This window comes from Cupressus sempervirens, chromosome 3, assembly GCF_028749045.1.
Source record: "Cupressus sempervirens isolate cs-2001-9-10 chromosome 3, ASM2874904v1, whole genome shotgun sequence".
NCBI lineage: Eukaryota > Viridiplantae > Streptophyta > Pinopsida > Cupressales > Cupressaceae > Cupressus > Cupressus sempervirens.
In genome coordinates, this window is record NC_143120.1 from 828,312,623 (window position 1) to 828,327,950 (window position 15,328).

Sequence of the window (15,328 nt, forward strand, 5' to 3'; positions counted from 1 at the left end):
ATGTCAATCCCTGCCATGTCTGCATAGGTCCAAAAAAATTGATTTCCTTAAAGTAACTAGGTAGGCTACCAAGTACCTCATCCTTAGGTGCCTTAAAGAGGTTTTCAAACTTGGATATATATATCTCTTGTTTTTACATTTTTAGGTTGTCACATTGCCACAAAGTGGTTTTTCCCATCATTTCACCTATTCTTTTTCATTTTATTTATATTTTGTGACTAAGGTACTTGATATCTATCTTAGTCATGTTTGTTTCTAGTTCACTAGTGGAAGAAGCTACATGCTTGATAGAATTGAGGTAGTAGCCTATTTCATATAGTCATTTTAGAAGGAGAGTAATTTAGGCTTTTGATTCCATTGTGAGCAATCAATGAGGTTAGGGTATTTGAGAGAGAGGGAAGTGGAAGGTTATAGATTGTTAATACATGAGAATTTATCTCCAATAACAAGATATTCAGTGTATAAGGTTCCTATCAAATGTATCTAAATCCATCTAAATCCTAGCATGGTCAAATTTATTAATAAAAGGAACATGAAAGTTTGAATCATCATATCCTATAGGTGACTCATCTACCAATTTGATTTGGATTCCTTAAGTATGGAAAATATTTACCACCACTTATGTTGATTCTATTGAGAGAGAATCCTAGTTATATTTACATGAGTCAATATTTTCTTCTCTTTGTAGAAAATGTGCCATAATTTTGTGAATATGTTCTCTGTAAGGATTTTTTATATTTGACACTTCACTTTGTTTAGATGTAGAAGATCCATCATCCTACTCTAGTGGCAACCCTTCTGCATTCCAAAGGATGGTAGTAGACGAAATAAAGTTTTCTTCATCTTTCAAAAAAGTGTTGGTAGGTACAATCTTTTCTTCATATTCACTAGACATATCAAGAGATCAATTAAAAATAGGTTTTGCATCAACATTAGAGTATTTTAATTCATTATTATCCTTATATTTTCCTCCATTCATGTGATTGAAGGGTTTAGCAAGAAATATTTTCTTGTTACTCAAAGGAAAATGACCTAGATATCCTATTTTGGCTAAAAATTCACATCCTTTTCCATATCATTAAGAAGAAACTGCAATAGTAAGTGTATCTTCCTCAGGTTCTTCTTCCCTATAGATCCACTCCCTAATGGATTGTTATTATTTTTCATTTTCTAGAGACATTGAGGATTGGACAAGGGTCCCATAAACTATCATAGCTTTTGCAGGTTTACCATAGGAACAGAAAGAAATAGGGAGTGTAGCAATAGAGGCTAGCACATGTTTTGACTCATCTTTCTCTAGACACCTAAGAAGTGTCTCATGTAGATCCCTCCTAAACATATCACCCGAGATGAGGATATAGTAGGAAGTGTTAAAAATGGGTTGATATTTCTCCTTGTAGGTTAGACCATCAAGGATGATTTGTGTTGACAATATAACCAATCAATCAAACAAGGTGGGATATGTGGTTATCATTTATGACAACATTTGTTTTACAGTTTAGTCATGTTAATTTGTGAAAGAAAATTGTCTAAGTATTAGACAGTGTTATAGAAAAATGACAAGATTTGTTGAAAGCAGAATATTCCCTTGGAATATTTTCTTGCATAGTTAACTAGAGATGCATGATGTCATCTTGATGATGCATATGAATGTGCATGTCTATACAATCAATCAAGTTCAAGCTATGGAAGAAATAGTGCTGCAAATAGCTCATAGTACAAAACATAGCATGTTAGCAAATTGACTTGTACGACTTGCAAAATTGTTTTGACTATTAAATCTTGTTGAGCTGACTCTAAGGATGATATGTGAGCCAAAAAAGGAAGAAATTATTAATGTGCTTGGTATATGTAAAGAAATTTAATTGCAAAATTATTATGCAATATGTATGACAAAAAATGATATGTGAAGTAATGTTATGTGAAGTGAGATATGAATCAATTTGATATATTCACAATTACCTCTGGTATGAAGAACTGACAATTAGAAGAACTGTGAAGTACAACAAGTAATTTAGTTATACATAATTACTGACAATCAGAAGATTTGCAAAGATCAACAAGTGGTCCAGTTTTCTATGTATATCTATTATCTTGAAGAACCCAATTGTATAGTTGCATGTTAGGGTAGTAGGTTCTTCTTGAAAACATTTTTATATGATCTACCAATGTCTAATAGGGTTGAAGCAACTCATAATAGGGTAGAGGCTTCTAACAAGGCCTAGTCTCCTAACAGGGACTCAAGACACTATACATTTTTCATAGACTACTAAGAGGGTCAATATACTCAATCAAATTATTTATATAGTGAATCATCTCGTGGGTTCCATCCCCATCGAGGTTTTCCCTTGGCCATGGTTTCCCTAGTTTAAAAAGAAATGGTGCCATGAGTTTTCTTTTTGTATGTATGTTTATTTTGTTTAGCACTATTGGTTCTCTTTCTTATGCTTGTGAAAAAGTAATTAATAATATTTAGTTGTGCGTAAAGAGATTGAAAATATTGATTCACCCCTTCGTCTCAATATTATCTATTTCTAAAAATTGGTATCATAGCCTACTTATTCAGAAGAGGCTTAATAGCTTGAATAAGATCCCTATGGATATGGAACAATTGAAAGAGAATCTTGAAGAAGCTTTTGAACAAATTGATCTCCTTATTGATAAAAGAAATGGCCTAAAATATAGATGTAAAGATACAAAAGCTTACATTGGTGAACTTAAGGACAAGATAGATGACCTGAAGAAAAAAGGACCTAGTAAGCAAACAAGTAATGATGATATTAAGGATCTAAATAAAGAAAATGAGTTCTTGAAATATGAGTTGAGAATAGTTGAACTCAAGATAAGTCTTAAGAAATATGGAGGAAAGAATGACTCATAAATAAAAATTTAAAAATGTAGATCTAAGATTCCAATTAAGTAAGGTAACATATGAATTGGAATCTATTAAGTTAGAGCATGCAGAATTAGAAAAATACATCACTTTTTTGAAAGGTGAGCTGCACAAACCAAAAAACAACTTGAGAAATTATATACTAGTAGTGAGAAGCTTGATGAACAAATATCTATACAAAGATGTAGTTATGAAAAAAATGGACTTGGATTTTTCCTTGGACAATACACCAAGAAATCTATTGAGAGAAAAGAACCTGATACTCCTAAAGTCAAAAAGGATCTAAGAAAAATAGATGATACATCTAAAGACAAAGGCAATGTTACTCACTCTGAGAAATCTAAATAATTTGATCAAGATGAGGGCAATGTAAGAAAGGAATCTCATGACTGTTGTGATGAACTTGAACATACTGGAATGATTGCAAAGGTAAGTCTTCCAAACCTATTTCAAATTTTTATTGTCATAATTGTCATGGATATGGGCATTATGTAGTAGATTGTAAGAAACCTAAATTTGATAGTAATAATGCAAATAGTAGAATGTTTAGGAACACTAACCATTGTAGGAAATAGAAGAAGATCTCACAACAATGAAATTGGAGAAAGAAAAAAAATTGTTTGTTACAGATGCAACAATCTTGGACACATTGCAAGGAATTGCAGAGCACCTGACGATCAGCAAAATGAACAAAGAAGAAATGTAGTTGTATGCTAGTTATGTAATAACTTTGGACACACAACAATGTTTTGTAGAATGGATAGAAGAGACCTAAAAAGGAATCAGAATTACAGAAGGAACAATAAAAGAAGTGATGATAGTTTGAATGAAGAACTAAAGGAGTAGACAGAACAATTCAAGGAAACATTTGTAAAGGAAAAGGAACCTAAAAGCTCTCATACAACTTTGGAAGATATACCTAACAAGACAATAAAGTAACTTATTATCTATGACTCATCCTACCAGAATTAAGCATTCTCAGTGAAATAGTGTGTCAGCTATTAATAATTGATGTTAGAGAGAATATCATAGGTTGTGCGGTTAACAAAATGCACTAGACATTGAAAGAAGTCTACAGTAAAGTGTGCACTATTTAATATGATTAGGATAAGGATATATAGGAAGAATAACCTCATTGTTATATAGAGACAGTATACAAAACTAGTGGCAGATATGCATTTAATTGAAAGTATAGATTGTGAAAGATTTAAAGGATGCAAATTGATTTGCAAGCATCATTTGCTTGTGCAAAGTCTTAAGAGCAAGATTGAAGCACGATTTGGAGTGGTAAAAGAAGTTTGTAGATAGGCGAATTTTCCCAAACCCTAAAACACAAAATTGAGGTATTTTATGAATTATTGAGTATATTTTTCAGAAATGGAAAGAAGAGAAGTGTTTAATATAAGCAATAGACCTAGATATAATTTCAAGAAACACCTATTTGTCTCTCTGTTGATGACCCTATTGGAGCATTTTTGCAAGTTCTAGAAAACCTTCTTCATGTCGAGGATATAAGAGCTTATATTCACTACAAAATTGAAAGCTTAGGAGATATAGAGATTCATAAGGAATTGGAGAAAGTGTGCAAAAATGATTTGTCACTAAAACCAAAACATAGATACCTAGAACAACTTAACCTAGTTAAGCATATGTTCTACATGGAATTTGATAATCATGAATGGACAAGAATAATTATAGAGTTCATGATGACCTTCTATGGTTGGGAGATTCTATTATATGTATTGATAATGACCTAATTCACAAGTTCATAGGTTTGAGTAATGAATGATTCAATCTAGTAGACATAAAGAATGTGTTCAAGTTAGTTGAAACAAATCTTAACACATGTTTTGATGGCAGAAACATGAAATTCAACACCATTCAATATAATGGAGTAAGACTCAATAGTAAAATTTTGGGATACAAATTCAACCATGGATCTAGGATAGATTTAGTCCCTGGAATATTTATTCATACAACTTAAATGGCAATAGAGGGTGAAGATGTTAAAATGTATGTGACATTATTAGAACATGGTTGTTGGATAATATCAAGAATTAAGAAGTCTAGGAGTGCAATCTATAGGTTAAAATCCCTACTAACACATATATTCTTCTATGCAACAAAGAAGTTTCCTGGTATCACAAATTGGGATGAGAGTGAATGCACGATGTAGATTGTCACTCATGCATACAAAACCAAACCAAAAATAGTCAAAGACAATGATATTGACAAAATGATGAAGTCTTTCCAATCTTAAATGAAGCAAAGTTATTGGATACATCTTGCACTACTATAAAAATATAAGGATGAACTATGCTTCATGGTAGAAATAGATTTCACACGTATGGAGGCAGTAGTTCCTCAAGTTAAGTTCATTCAACCTATGGGCTATAAAATGAGTGAGGAATTGATTAAAGGATATGCATAGATAATCCTACACTCAGAAGTTGATTCTAAATGTCCTAGATGGGGGACATATACTAAGAAGATGAGGGAAGTTAAAACAAGTTAGATAATCAAGGACTCCAAGAAGAAGGTAGAAAAAGTGATTGATTTTATCTTGAAGGAATTGGGAATGACAAGAAAAATATTTGAAGAGGTAAAAGGGATAGCGATGGAAATGAAAGCTAGTGGCCAATCTGAACTATTGACCCCCACACCTATTGAAGTGGCTGGACCTACTAAAGAGGTTATAGTTTCCCAGAGAAGTGTGCAAGCACCTACAATGCCTTATGCAACAGTTGCACAGTAGCAACATCAAAGGCACCCAAAGAAGAAAGAAGAAGCATTAGTACCAAGGAAGTCTACAAGGCTTGAAAAGACCCAACCCCCTCATGTGAAGATAGTCAAATGAACTACAAGTGGTCCAAGCAAGAGGAGAAGAACCTTACAAATTAGTTCCTTTGAATCTAAAGAAGAAACTAGTGATAGACCAGTGGAACTAGCAAACTAGGAAGCGAAGACTCCAGTAGGAAGAAAATCATGAAAACCTAAGGTAGAGTATCTTAACACGCAAATCATTAATGACAACAATTTTGTGCAATTAAATAAGTACTATGACTTGTATAATAATATGAATAGGAGATAGCTAGAGAATGTTGTAGTTAGGAATATGATACCTAACGATAGCATAAGAGGTCAAATACCTAACGATTTATAATGGAATATTAAATAGAAAAAGTAGAGTAATTGAGGAAGATAAGAAAATAAGAATTAATATGGTGAAGAAGCTATGCATTATAAATAATGAAGAAGAGATAACTGAAATTTTGAAGGGAATAGCACCATTATTGAGGAATAAAAAGAGATCCATTCTCCTCATGGGAGGAAATTATGAAGAAGTAAACGTGGAAACACAAAAGGCAATAGTCACATACATGTCTATGATGCCAAAGAAGAGTTTGTAGCCAAAGAAGGCAAGCTCTATGCCTAAGGAGTCTAAGGAGTGTGCATAGAAAAAGGAAACAAGTCCTACTACACTTAGTCCACCTCACAATTTTGAGCAACCATTTGAAACACCTGTTCCAAGTGATTCACCACATATTACCATTAGTAGTGAATCTATGCAAGTGGATGACACTAATGTGACAATCGATAAAATTGAGGACCCTTTTAAAGATTTTGGTTTCAACATTGTTGACAATAATGTTGATTACAGCAACTCGTCTGATGAAGAAAAAGTTTAGGAGCCTAAGGAAGAAGATGCACCTTCTGAGAAAATTGAATCTAGCATTGAAGTAGCTACTTCAAATGTTCTCTTAGCAACATCAGCAATAACACCTTCTATGCCACCTTCACAAGTAGTAGTGGGTACGACAACAACAGTTCAGTTAGTAGAAGAAGATGAGGCTCAAAATCTCATATCTTCTTTAAGTAAATTTCTTGAAAAGAAGAAATATGTCAAGTCTATTGAGAAGACTCTGACTTCAGTTTTGGATAGAATGAAAAAGATAGTATGTCTTGTTGACACACCTATAAATATTCAATAGAGAGCAGTAATTTTGTGCAAAACTTTTGATAATGAGTTTACAACTCTTACCAATGTGGCTACAATTCAAGCACAAACTAAGCATGATGGAAAACTTCTGAATACCATGTGTACAAAAATAAGGAATGATATAGAAAATTTGAATGTATGCATTAAAGGATTGAGATAAAGTATGGAAGAAGGGAAATAGATATATGTTAAGTAAAACTTGGCATGCCTTCACCATCAAGGTTTTCATGATCAAATTAAAGGGAAGATAACTGAGCTTCAAATGCTCACTAATAACTTTCTAAAATGGAATTACAATTAACATCATAAGATTTCCACAATCCATTTATAAAAATGAAATTTTTTGAATTTGATTGTGTATGTTTTTTTACCATCAACTTTTCAGATCATACTACATGATCCATCATCAGGATGTGAAAGAGTAGGATACTAGAGATATGATCTTTCATATCTCTTTTATCATTCTCTTTCACATCCTAATGATAGATCATGTAGTATGATCCAAAACATTGATTGTACAAAAGCATACACAATCAAATCCAATTTTTTTTGTTTTTATAGAATTTGAGGTTAGAAACCATTGATCATACTATGCAAGCACTTCATGATAGCATGAGGGATACTCAAGCAGAAAAGGAGAAAGAACTAAAAAGATTCACTCTTTAGAGAGATCACTTATCCCCATAGATTACATTGCTAGAAAATCAAATGGAGGAATGCTTAGCAGCCAAGTCCTCATATGAAAATTTTGTGGCTATAGATTTGAATGCAACCGAGTTAGCCACATATGCTCTATGTGCATTAATCAGTGTGTCTGATGCACTGAAAGATAGTTGGAAGAAACACCTTGCACTATTAAAGACTAACTTCAGTGATTACTATTCCAAGTTTTGATGCAAGTACCAGATTTTGCCAAATTTTTCCTTTTATTGGCACCTTTTTCATTGATGTCAAAGGGGGAGAATAAGGAAAATTGTAATTGCAAATTATATAGTTATATTTTGAAGTATAGTAGTAAGCTTTTCTTTAGGAAAACTTTGTAATTAGAGTTATAAGGGATGCAATCCTTTCAAAACATGAATACAATATTTTACTATGTCATGGTTATTTATGTTGATTGGTATGACAACATGTTTAGGACTTAGCCAATTTTCCCACAGTTGACTAGAGATGCATGACATCATCCTGATGATGCATAATAGTGCACATGTTTGTATGATCAACTGAGCTCAAGCTATGGAAGAAATACTAATGCAGATACCTCATAGTATAGAATAGAGCATGTCAGCAATTTGACTTGTACGACTTGCACAATTGTTTTGACTGTTAAATCTTGTTGAGTTTCCTCTATCGATGATATGTGAACTAACTAAGAAAGAAATTATTAATGTGTTTGTTATATGTAAAGAACTTTAATTTTGAATTTAGTATGCAATATGTATGATGGAAAATGCTATTCAAAATAATGTTATGTGAAATGAGATATGATGCAATTTGATATATGTGCAATTACCCCTTGTATGAAGAACTAGCAGTTAGAAGAATTGTGAAGTACAAAAAGTAATTCAATTATGGATGGTTACTAACAATTAGAAGATTTTTGAAGATCAGCAAGTGACCTATTTTTGTATGTATATCTATTTTCTTGAAGAACTCAATTATATAGTTGCATGTTAGGGAAGTGGGCTCTTCTTGCACACATTTGTATATGATCTACCAACTCCTAATAGGGTTGAAGAAACTCCTAACAAGGTTGAGGCTTCTAACAAGGCCTAGTTTCCGAACACAGACTCAAGACACTATACATTTTTCATAGACTCCTAACAGGGTCAATATCCTTAACCATATTCTTTATATAGTGAATAATCTCATGGGTTCCATCCCCACCGAGGTTTACCATTTGATAGGGTTTCCCTAGTTAACAAAATATGGTCATATGAGCTCTCTCTGTGTATGGTTGTTTATTTTGTTTAGCACTATTGGTTCTCTTTCTTATGCTAGTGGAAAAGTAATTAACGCTATTCAGTTGTGGGTAAAAAGATTGAAAATATTGATTCACCAACCCAACCCCCTCTCAATATTATCTATTTCTAACAATTTGGTCTTGTAGGAAAGAGTAAATGATAGCATATTGATAGGAATCATGATGAACCATAGTACAAATGACATAGTTATCATGAGAATCATAGGGAGGGTAACATACTTCTTCCACCAAGAACTCAAATATGAACTCATGCTCCTATAATGTTAAATGAAAGCCAAAGTAGCAATGGAATCAACCACCTTGTTTTGAACTCTAGGGATTTGGTGGAATGTAACAAAAGTTAAGTAATTCTTAAAATTGTTAATCATTTTCTTGTAAGGAATCTATTTCTCATATTTTCTTTGATATTGATTATTAGACTTATTAATGATAAGATGAGAGTCTCCAAAGGTATGTAGTTTGGTGATCCTCTATTCAATATCTAGTTTAATCCCATTTTTCAAAGCCTCATATTTTACTATGTTGTTTGTGCAAAGAAACGGAAACTTATATGATTTTGGAATAATGTATCCATGAGGTGTGACAAAAAAAGAGCAGCACCAAAACTGCTTTGAGTGTGAGGTCCATCAAGTATCATCTTCCATGGTTGCTCAGTCACATACATAATAGATGAATTAGGAAAGTTAATTTGGATATGAGCATTATCATGGAGTGCAAAATCAGCCAGTTGATCTTCTAAAGATTGTTCTTTGATAACCTTATGATTGATATATTGAATGTAAAATATTGATAGAATCACCATCCACTTTGCTAATTGATCAGTGCAAGTACCCTTACTTAAGAGATACTTTAATGGGCCAATCTTAGCTACCAAATGTGTAGTATGTGCAAGTATGTAGTGTCAAAGTTTTTGATATGCAAACACCACAATGAGAAAATATTTTTCAATTTTATTTTAGTTGAGCTTATAGGTACTAATGTTTCCTATTATATTATATAGCCATTTCCTTTATTTGTTAATCTTTTTCTACTAATAATTTCTCCCATGGATGTAGTCGTAGATGAGATGTATAGAATAAGTGGTTTCCTTGGAATAGGAGGCATTAACATTGGAGGTTTAGCTAAATATTCTCTAATCTAATTTAGAATTTCTCACATTTCTCATTCCATGTACATATATCTCCTTTATGTATATTCTTATTAAAAGTTTGAGCTCTATCAATGAGTTAGGATATGAACCTCCTAATTTACTGAATACATCCTTGATGACTCCTCAACTTACTTATGTTTTTGGGAGGTGGCATTTCTATTATATCTTGGAATTTTTAAGGGTAAACCTCAATTTCTTTAATTAAAATGATGTATCCAAGTATTTTTCATGGGGTGACACAAAAGGAACATTCCTTAGGGTTCAATCTAAGCATGAATTATTCTATCTGATCTAAGATTAAGCTAAAATCTTCGAGACATGTGCTCCTTTTCTTAGATACTGCCAAGATATCATCCATATAAGCTTTCATATTCTTATGCATCATGTCATGAAAGATGGTAGTCATAGATATTTGATAGGTAGCTCCAAAGTATTTCAATTTAAATGGCATGATGTCCCAACAAAATCTTCCCCTTGCACATGTGAAGGCAATCTTTATTTGGTCTTCAAAAGTTATTTTAATTTGATTATATCTTGATAAATCATCCATAAGAAAGTAAATTTCATAACCCACAATCATATCCACTATCATGTCTATGTTTGGAAGTGGAAAGTTATCCTTTGTTAAAGATTTGGTAACATCTCAAAAATATGTGTATGCACAAATGGATTTGTCATGTTTAGATGGGGCAAGGTTTGAAATCCATTTAGCATAGTTGATAACTTATATAAACCCAAAACTTAAGAGTTTTTATACATATAGATTGGTGCCAAGCCTGGGAACGTCTTCATAGGTCTATACAAACTTGATTTTCTTATCTCTAAAGAACTCAATGTATTTTTTTTTTTCATTCTTCTAAGGAAGACCAAGCTAAATGCATGATATGAGGTGCTTGTTACTCAAAGCACCATGACATGGATACCCTATTTTGGCTAAAACTCATAGCCTTTTCCATACCATTTAGGAGAAACTATAGTAATAAGTGTAACTTCCTTAGGTTCTTCCTATATATAGATCCACTCCCTAATAACTTGTCCTTTTTCATGTTCTAGAGGTACTAAAGATGGGAAAAAGGTCCCATAAACTATGATAGAAGAAGATGAAAGTTACATAGCTTCTGAGGGTTTATCATAAGCACATGGAAATAATGAGAATGTAGCAATGGAGTCTAGTTGATACTCCCCATTCCAATATTTAGCATCTCCCATTTTTTTCCCAGTCAACAAGATTGATTTTAGCTTCATCAACAACTCTATTATGCATAGCTAACAAATCATCCATAAGAGTTTGATATACATGGAATTATCCCCTAGAATATAAATTTTAGTACCATTGAAGGGGAGTTTTATGTACTCATGGTAGGTTAAGGAAACCACTTGTATGTCATGTATCCATGTCCTCCCTAGAAACATATTGTAAGTAGGAGGCATATCAAGAACTTGAAAGATAACAATTTTTTCCACTGGGCCCACTTAGACAAGAAACACAACCAAGCCCTTAGAATACCTATAAACTTCATTATAAGCCTAAATGGTAATATTTCTCCTTAGATCAATAGGGAACTTAGATAATCTTAACTATTTAACCACATTGAAATAAAAAAAGTTTAATCTGTAGACACCTAAAAACCTTTAGAAAATAAAGTATTTTTTATTTTTTGAAAAAATCCTAATGACATCATCATTTATTTAATTTATTTATTTATTTTTATGCCATTAAATCCCTTTATCTTAATTAAAAATATTTAATTAAGGAATCCCTCCCAAAAATGTTTAAATCTTATTTAAACATTATTTCCTTATTTATTAATTATTTAATTAATAAATTGACCAAAAAACCCAAAATAAATAAAAATTTTATTTTTTGCCCAAAACTTGGCCAATTTCCTTAAGACCACTAACCTCTTCCAAAATCTTCTAATCCTTCTTTAATTTTGATTAAAGGCTAATCCCATCATTTCCTACCCCTAATCCCAACTAAAAATATTTAATTAAGATTAAATATTAATCCTCATGTTTATTAAAAAAAATTTAATAAATATCTCCTCAACCCAAACCCTTGAAATAAATAAAACTTTATTTATTTCCTAAAAATCTAATTTATCCTCATCCTAAGAAGTTCTAGACTCTTCTAGAAAGTCTTCATCCTCATCCTAGGAAATTCTAGACTATTCTAGAAAGTCTTTATCCTCATCCAAAGTCTAGACTCTTCTAGAATATGTCTTTAAAACTAATCCTAATCCCCTCCTAACCTTGTCACATTCCCTAAACATGGGTTAAGACTTACTAACCCAAGCCAAAGTTAACAAATATCTCCTCCTTCACCCACCCTCATTAAATGCCATCCACTTGCCTATCCCTAAGCTAATCCTAAACCATCCTAATCCATCCTCTAATCATTTGTACAAGCCTAAGCAAGCTTAAAACCTTCCTAATCAAGTCCAAGTCGAAATTGCTCTCATCTCCCTCAAAATATCTCAACCATAAAACTTTATGAAGTCCACTAGGCTATAAATGACTCTTCCAAGCCATTTTATTTCTCTTACAAGCCATTATGAGGGTCTTTATGAAGATTTTATCCCTTGAGCCTCCTTTGTTGACTCATCCTTCCCCTTTCCTCCATCCTCTCACCATGTGACATGTGTCACTCCTTGATTGGCTGTAAGGAAGCACAATCCATGTGCTCTCTTCTCATGCAATCTGAGCCCTCCATGAGCTTTTTTCCATCCTTCCATCTTAGCCCTCAATCCCTCAAGCCTCTTGCCTATAAATTGGATCCTTCCGCTTTGCAAAAAAACACAATCCATGAAGTAAACTCGTAATGCCATTTTAAGAAGCCATTTTACATCAAAACCATACACTCACACCCAAATTCCAACTCCATTTGAAGCCCTTTTTGAAGCATAAGCTTGAGCATACATCCTATCTATTTAGAAAAAGCCACTCAACAAGAGAGCTTCTTATTGAGAGAGTCCATTAATGGCTCATATTCTCAATTGAGAGCTCATCTTAGTCTATCTTGAAGTTTATGAATTTTGTTTAGTTTGTAGAAGCTTTATTTAAATTTGGCTTCTATTAGCATACTAACATTGCTCATATACATAATCTAGTGCCATTATCTATAAACATGAGTTTGACCTGGGTTTGATAGCTTTGGACTTCAATATGTAAGGCAAGGTTATGAAGATGGCTTAACACTTGCTATCTTCCTCAAAAAATGATAGGTAATGTGGAGAAACAATGTAATTAACCATAGTCTAAAATTGATCAGTATCAATGTATTTAGGAACATTAGCTTCTTGTAAGTATTTTTTTAAAATCTCCTTATGTGTAGGTGATAACTCGAGAAACTCAAATGAAATCAGATATGGGGTACATTGAAGTTAATTTAGTAGGTTACAGATCCATTTTCTAGAGGTAGAAACTGTTTAGGAAGAGGATCCCACCTTCTTAGGATTATCTTATTTTGAAGAATTTGATCCCTTCAGGATGATCTTAGGTTAGCTCTTAGTGACAACATTTATAGTTTTAGCATGTGAAGGAGAGTTTACACCTCTGTGCATGATCATGGGTTTACACTCATTGCAAGATTGGGGTCACATTAAAGAATCAAAACCTACCAAGATAACTCTAAGTGTCTCATCAATATATGATTCATATTTGGGTCCATCATTTTTAGGTCCCACCATGTTAAATCCCTCACTCATAGGTTCAAGCATATGAATGACATTGTCATTGTCTGTATAGGTATAGTTGATCTTAGCATCCCCATTCTTCTTTGAACTTGAGGCTTCCCCTTTGTCATATTTAGGGACTGGTTCCTTAAAAGCCTTATGATCAATTTTTTTGACAAGACTATCTAGTCCAACCTTCTCACCATCAATAAGATCTTGGGTGACATGCTTAAACCTTATGCAATTATCCTTTTTGTGTCCTTTATTTCTAGGATAATCACACTTTGTTTCTAAGATAGTCACAATAATGGTTGTCATTCCACCACTTAAGTTTCACCTTAGGTTCATAAGGTCTTGAGTTATCTAAAAGGGTAATGATCTTATTTGAAACTAAAGTCTTGAGTATCATATCATAAGAATATTCCACAAGGTGTAAAATCATGCTTAGGATTAATTTCCCATGATTTAGTCTTATTATAATCTTTAGAATTTGAAGCAACTCATTATTTGGTTTCTTGGATAACACTAGTCAAATTGAAAATAGGCTCTTTAGACTTAGATATATCAACAACACCATCATTGATAACATGCTTTTTCTTGTTCCAAGGCTTGTTCTTATCTTTGTTATAGTCATTGCCATTGTTGGATTTGTCCTTGTTCAATGTAATCTCTCCCTTTTTTATTGCAAAATCCTCTCTATGAAAGGCAATTTCAATCATTTCATCAAAGGTGAGAAATAATTCCTTTCTAAGATCATAATGAAACTTAAGTCTAAGGTTATTGATGAAGATGCCAATTTTGTCATTTTTGGGAACTTGTCATGGATATATGGAATGCAACTTCCTCCACCTTTGCAGAAATGTAACAAAGGGTTCATTCGCTATTTGTTTGATATTGCACACGTCAAAAATTATCACAAGATATTGAGTATTGTAAGAGTATTCTTGGGAAAATCTTTGAACAAGCTCATCAAAAGACTTAAGTGGAGGTGTAATTTTTGTAAACCACTCCATAGCTTGACCAATTAGACTCTTACAAAAGTGTCCCATAAAAACTTCAAGGGGCTAATTAGAGAAAATTGAATCTTCATAGAAATAAATATTAATAACTTATGAAACCCTATGTTTATGACATAGAATCCCCCTCTCAATTATCATGAACTTTCAAATTAATGTTGAATAGTGTGTCAAGAGAAGGAATTATACAATTTTTACTATATATTGCATCTAGAATCTCATATATTCTTGAGAAGGTTACCCTTTTTTTAAGTTGTCATATAAAAATGAACCCAATGTCCCATGATTGAAAAAAGGTTAGGGGATGGCATGGGATTTTTGATCTGTGGCTAGGGTCTACATGCCCTAGCTCAACCTACGACTAGTTTTTCACCCTACTACATGCCATTTTTTTGTTTTCAAAGACTAGTGCTTGCTTTGGCTTGGGTGGGCACTTCTGGTTTGGGTAGCTTGGTCCTCCTTTGGCCGTGGGTGGGCATCTACATCTCATCCTTTGCCACTGCCACATCCTTGGTGGGGGGCCTACAATGGGTGTGGTTGAGGGGCTTCTGCCTTCTTTCTCTCTTTAGTTTGCTAAGTCCGAGTTCTAGGTGAATGGGGGAACTTGGTAT